At 38.5% G+C, this 6,778-nt stretch overlaps 1 non-coding gene across 1 annotated transcript; it reads left to right on the top strand.

Annotated features, from left to right (window-relative positions):
• Positions 1–413: 413 nt before the first annotated feature.
• On the top strand, positions 414–520 carry LOC122096914. Its single transcript, XR_006145428.1, has one exon. It is a non-coding gene; the product is annotated as a U6 spliceosomal RNA (small nuclear RNA).
• The last annotated feature ends 6,258 nt before the right edge of the window (positions 521–6,778 follow it).

Below are 6,778 nucleotides of genomic sequence, written 5' to 3'. Positions count from 1 at the left end.
AGTTAATATCTGCTACCATAAATCTTAAATACTTTATAGAAAAGTTTCATACTTGCCAAACAATCCTAATTTTGGCATATATAAGCAAAATCCCAAAATTAAACATATGTAAAACATTAAAACTTTTAACAAACCTTAACACTTGCTAGAGTGTTCATTATGACAGGTGCCTTTTATAGAATAATTGAATTCCTCCTCCTACACATTTGGTGAACAACAAATATTTGGAATTATTTTGTTCTGACATGTCAGTCTTGATTTTATACTTAAATGTGTGCTTATGTAAGAAATACATGGTTCTAAAATTTCACAACAATACTTTTCAACTTACTAGTTTTGAACTTACTAGTTTAATAAAAACTTACTACTTTAATAAAATCAATAAAATTATACTTTATATATAAAAATATTCTTTGCTCAATTCAGGATCACATACACTAACATTGGAAGGATACAGAGAAGATTAGCATAGCCCCTGTGCAAGGATGACGTGCAAATTCATGGAGCATTCCATATTTTTTTTTTTTTACAGAGCCAAGTTGACTTTTATTTTCATATAAAAATAGACTTTAAGCAGAATCAAAAAATACTATATAACTGAAGAGGCATTAAGTACATTCTTTTAAACTACATTTACCAGTGGATGAATTCAAATAATGCAGTAAAATCCATTGGCTTTGTAAAAATACAGTTCAAGATTTTAAATAGTCAGCAAACTGGAACCCCAGTTTAAAATGTACAGTTATTCCCATGAATTCCATATTTTTACAAAAACAGATGCTGGAAGGGATGTGGCCCCAAGGGAACCGTACTGCATTCTTGGTGGGAGTGTAAACTTGTTCAATTACATTGGAAAGCAGTATGAAGGTTCCTCAAAAGACTCTACATAAAGCTCCCCTTGGAGAGTTCCGGGAAGATGGAGGAGGAGAAGCTGGAATCTGAACAAGCTCTCGCATAGAAAGCAGTTTCAGAGTTCCAGTGAACAGTCCTAAGCCAGAGAATCACACCAAGTGTGCCATCACAGGACAGAGAGTTAGTCAAGAGAGGGGAAGCCAAGGAGACACATCTGAGCGCTTGTCAGCAGCTGCCGCTGCGGCGGCAGGGTCGCAGCGGCAACCACCGCCGCGGGGTCATACCTGAGACACAGAGAGTCCGGGACGAAGGAGCCAGATGCAGCAGATGAGCAGATTCTATTCAACATCAGCAAGAACCGACAAGGAGCAGACATCTTCATCCTGCAGTTTGCAGACCAGAGACGACCCAGGATCCAAGACTCGGCGTGAGTAGAGCCCGACTTCCTCACTCCTTCTCAGGGAGCAGAGGTGGGAAGGCCACCCCTCCCCCCCCAGCACCGGTGATCTCCATCTTGGATACCGACCAAGCTCGGAGGAGCTGCCAGCTCCAGCTCAGGCCTTGGAATAAAACGAGTCATTTAGCAGGTCACAAGAACTTAACAGCGAAGTGACCTCAGAGACTCAGTTCTATCCAGGGAAAAGTCACCCAGCTCAGGCGCCAGCCATTGGAGTGGCTCTCCTCACTGGGTAACCAGAGCCAGAGGCTGTCCCTCCCTCTAGCAGCCACCACAATCAATTGAAAAACAGAAACCCTGAGAATGGCTCCAGGCTGGGCGCTGTGAGTTTTTTCACAAAATAGCCCCAGGGAAAAGCTACTGTTTGTTGAAAGGCCTCAACTCTACCCAGAACCTAGCCTCATCACTGCATTCCCCTCTTTTGTGATTCTCAAAGCAGATCACCCTCCCAGTAAACTAACCTGGGAGGGGGATCTCAAAATCTTGTGTAAAGCAGAGCATTTTTCTGCCTGTTCCAACAAACTGACTTAAGAAACCAATCAAGCCACAGGACCTCAAGCTGACCAGAGACTCCAACAAGAGGCTGGATACAGACAAAAGGGAGATACAGGATTCTTCCCACCTCTCCCAAAAAAAAAATCAAAGAACTTTTTTTTTCTTCTTCTTCTTTTCCTTTCTTTTTTTTTTTGATTTTTGTTTTTTGTTATCTTATATATATAAAAAAAAATTTTCCTTTTCTAAAACTTTTATTAATCTTTAATTTTTGCCTCTTCTGAAAAAATAATTGTTTTCCAGTAACTTTTTTTTTCTCCTCTTATAATTTTTATTTTAGGAATACGTGAATGTGCATTTTCCTTTCTTTTCTTGTCTTCTTTCTCTTTTTCTTTCTTTCTTAATTATCTTTTTGTTTTTTGTGTAGCTCTACTGAACTTCTGATCTTTTCTTCTCACTTTCCTATCATTCCCAACTTTTTCCTCTCTTTTGTTCTTCTATATGTGACTTAACTCTTGTCCTGCACATCCTCAGGTAAACCCGTAGTTAACTAGTAGACCCTATCCCCCATTGTGTACACACTTAATCCACAAACTTATTACTCAATTCAAAATCTCTGAGACTTAAATTCATTAATAGCAGTACTACCTCTTTATACCTATATAATATTTAAAGCATTTTTTTAGTTTTTCACATCTCCTCTATGTCCCTCCCTTTCTCTCAATATATTCACATTCCTCTCTAAATAGATGGTCTTTTACTCTATAATAACAATAATTTTTACGTTTCTATTTTTTTCTGGTCTCTTTTCATTCCCCTTTCACTTTCTTCTTTTTCCCTCTCTCTCTACTTGCATCCTTCCCAACCTATTTCCTGCATTGTGATTAGGACATAGTTAACTCTCCCTGTGCCTCCCCACACCAATCTATTCCTATTTTTTACACAGATCTCTCCCTAACCCTAATAATTTCTGGTTTTCCAAATTCTTCTCTGCGGTTCGAAGTCCTTTAACATATAGTTGTTTGATGTCGAATAGATGTATCTGTTGAACTAGATTGTATCTGTAGACTATTGACTGTACAAATGCAAACTTTGGTTGATGGTTGCCTTAAGATAGTGTTCTAGCACAAAACTGGTGCTATCTTCATCTCAAATGGGCAGAGTAAGCCGGAAAAACACAAGAAAAATGGCAAATTCGGGTATCTCAATTCCCAATCTTGATAATCAGGGGTCAGAACAGATAATGAATAATCCAGAGGAGAGTTCCCAAATAGCTCTACAAACACTACTGGCAAACATGATAAATGAGAAGTTTGACAGCTTACAAAGGACTCTGTATGAGCGTGATAGGGAGAGAGAGGAGGCATCCCAGAAGTTTATACAGGAATATCATAAGCGTGAGGAAGCTACTCAAAAACGGATACAGGATTTGCGTGAACAACTTGAGAATACTCAAAGAGAAAGGGAGGAATGGCATGAGCAGGCTGAGAACACTCAAAGAGAACTGCAGGAATCCCACGAACGGGAGGAAGCTAATCAAAGAGTAAAACAGGAATTGAGAGACCAGATAGAGAACACACAAAGATCACTAAAGGCATTCATGGAATCCATTACAAAGAGCTGAAGGAAGTCAGGGAGACCACAAAGGAAATGCTGAGTGGAACCCAACAGAAGGAATGGGAGTCCAAAAAACCATAACCAATCAACTAAGTGATTTGAGGACAAACACTGAACACCAAATTAAGGAAGTAAAGAAATTCATACAAGACCTAAAACAGAGCTTCAACAAAGAACTTGAAGACATCAAAGCTGACCAATTAGAAGGAAAAGAGATAAAAAACAAAGTAGAGAGTCTTGACAGCAGGTTAGACCATGCAGAAGATCGAATCTCAGGGATTGAAGACAGCCTAGATTTTATAGAGAAAGAATATACAACCATTCAAGACAAGTCCAAGAAATATGATAGATCTATCCAACACCTGGAAGACACCATCAGAAGGCCTAATCTAAGGATAATGGGTGTAGAGGAGCACCTAGAAACAGAAATTAATGGTCTAGGAAATTTGTTTAACAGGATCCTAGCAGAGAACTTCCCAAACATGCAAAAAGATAGGCCTATTCAGATACAAGAAGCCTTTAGAACCCCAAATAGACCAGACCAGAATAGGACATCCCACTGTCACATTATAATCCACACAGGATCAACTCAGAACAAGGAAAAGATCCTTAAAGCTGTGAAGGTGAAAAGGGTAATCACCTATAAAGGGAAACCAATTAGAATCACCTCAGATTTCTCAGCAGAGACAATCAAAGCAAGAAGAGCCTGGAATGATGTATGCCATGCCCTAAAAACAAACAACTATCAACCAAGAATACTGTACCCAGCTAAACTCTCCTTCATAACTGAAGGCCAAATAAAAACCTTCCATAGCAAAGAAAAATTGAAACAATACATCTCCACCAAACGAGACCTACAAAAGATTCTTAAAGATGTCCTAAACATAGAAAACCAACAAGACCGCAATTAAGGCCAAGAAACTGCACTCAAACTGAGAATCCAAGAACCATAGGAAGAACCCAGTTTTTGCAGCCCCCAAGAAGGTGGATAACATGGCAGGAACTCCCAAATACCTCTCAGTCCCATCTCTTAACGTTAACGGACTGAACTCTCCAATTCAGCGACATAGACTGTCTAGTTGGATTAAAAACAGACCCTACTATCTGCTGCCTGCAGGAGACACATCTTGCCCGTAAAAACAAACACATTTTCAATGTTAAAGGCTGGAACAAATTCTACCAAGCAAACGGACCCCATAAACAGCCGGGAGTTGCAATCCTAATATCAGATAAAATAGACTTCAAATTAAAATTCGTGAGAAGAGATAAAGAAGGTCGCTGCATACTAATTAAAGGATCTCCCCTTCAGGAGGATATTACAATTCTAAATATCTATTCGCCAAACAATGGAGCACCCAAATTTATCCAAGAAACACTACTTTCCCTCAAATCCCATATAGATCCAAAGACATTAATTGTTGGGGATTTTAACACACCACTCTTCCCACTAGATAGATCAACTCGGCAAAAACTCAACAGAGAAACCGCAGATCTAAACAGCTGCATAGATCAACTAGACTTAACAGACATCTACTGAACATTTCACCCAGCAGCATCAGAATGCACGTTTTTCTCAGCAGCACATGGAACGTTTTCTAAAATAGACCACATTTTAGGCCACAAAGCAAACTTGTCTAAATTCAGAAATTTTGAAGTTATACCTTGCATTCTCTCTGACCACAAGGGAATAAAATTAGAACTCAACAAAAAAACCACGAAAGAAAGTCCGGTATCACATGGAGGATGAACAACACACGGCTGAATCATGAGTGGGTCATGGAAGAGATTAGAAAGGAAATTCAAATGTTCATGATATTCAACAAAAATGAACACACAAACTACCAGCTCCTCTGGGACACAACAAAGGCAGTACTCAGAGGCAAGTTTATAGCTCTGAGCTCCTACATCAACAAATTGGAGTGATCTGAAACTAACAATTTAATGACACATCTAAACCTCCTTGCAAAAGAACAGCAAGATAAACCCCAATCCAGTAGACGGAAAGAAATAATAAAAATTAAATCAGAACTAAATGAATTAGAATAAAAAAAAACTATAGAAAGAATCAACAAAACAAAGAGATGGTTCTTCGAAAAAATTAACAAAATTGACAGACCCTTAGCAAATCTTATCAGAAAAAGAAGAGAGCACACCCAATTTAATAAACTCAGAGATGAGAATGGAAACATCACCACGGAAAGAACCAAGATTCAGAACATTATAAGGGAATACTTCTCAAAACTTTATGCTAATAAGTTTGACAACTTGACAGGAATGGACCTCTTCCTAGCAAATATTGACATGCCAAAACTAAACCAAGATGAGTTAAACTAGCTTAACAGGCCCATATCAAGCATTGAAATAGAAACAGCAATAAGAGACCTCCACGCTAAGAAAAGTCTAGGACCAGATGGTTTTACAGCAGAATTTTATAAGGCCTTCAAAGCAGAGCTCACACCAATTCTCCTCCAACTCTTCAATGAAATTGAAAGAGAAAGCTCACTACCGAACACATTCTATGAAGCCATCATAACCCTCATCCCAAAACCAGGCAGGGACTCATCAAAGAAAGAGAACTATAGATCCATTTCTTTGATGAACATTGATGCAAAACTTCTCAACAAAATTTTGGCCAACCGACTTCAACAATTCATCCAAAAAATCATACACCACGATCAAACAGGATTCTTTTCAGGGATGCAAAGCTGGTTCAATATACCAAATCAATTAATATTATTCATCACATCAACAGGAGCAAGAATAAGAACCACATGGTTATCTCAGTAGACGCAGAAAAAGCATTCGACAAGATCCAACACCCCTTTATGATGAAGGTTTTGGAAAAATTAGGAATCCATGGAACATTCCTCAATACAATAAAGGCTGTATATGACAAACCTACAGCCAGCATTATACTCAATGGTGAAAAACTAAAGCCATTTCCTCTTAACACTGGAACAAGACAAGGATGCCCACTCTCTCCACTTCTCTTCAATCTAGTATTAGAATGCCTAGCTACAGCAATAAGACAAGATGCAGACATAAAGGGGATCCAAATAGGGAAAGAAGAAATGAAACTCTCCCTCTTTGCAGACGACATGATCTTGTATTTAAAGAATCCCATAGACTCCACTCCCAAATTCCTCAAGCTGATTCAAAACTTTGGCAAAGTAGCAGGTTATAAAATTAACCCCCAAAAATCAATGGCTTTTCTGTATGCCAACAATAAGAATAGTGTGGCTGAAATTAGGAAAGCAACTCCATTTGTAATAGCCCCACAAAAAATAAAATACCTAGGAATTAACTTAACTAAAGAAGTGAAGGACCTCTATGATGAAAACTTTAAAATCTTGAAAAAGG

Source organism: Dipodomys spectabilis, unplaced genomic scaffold, assembly GCF_019054845.1.
Source record: "Dipodomys spectabilis isolate Male_0828 unplaced genomic scaffold, ASM1905484v1 ptg000402l, whole genome shotgun sequence".
NCBI classification, from domain to species: Eukaryota; Metazoa; Chordata; class Mammalia; order Rodentia; family Heteromyidae; genus Dipodomys; species Dipodomys spectabilis.
Note: the sequence above shows the minus strand (reverse complement) of the source record. Positions and strands in the feature narration are given on the sequence as shown.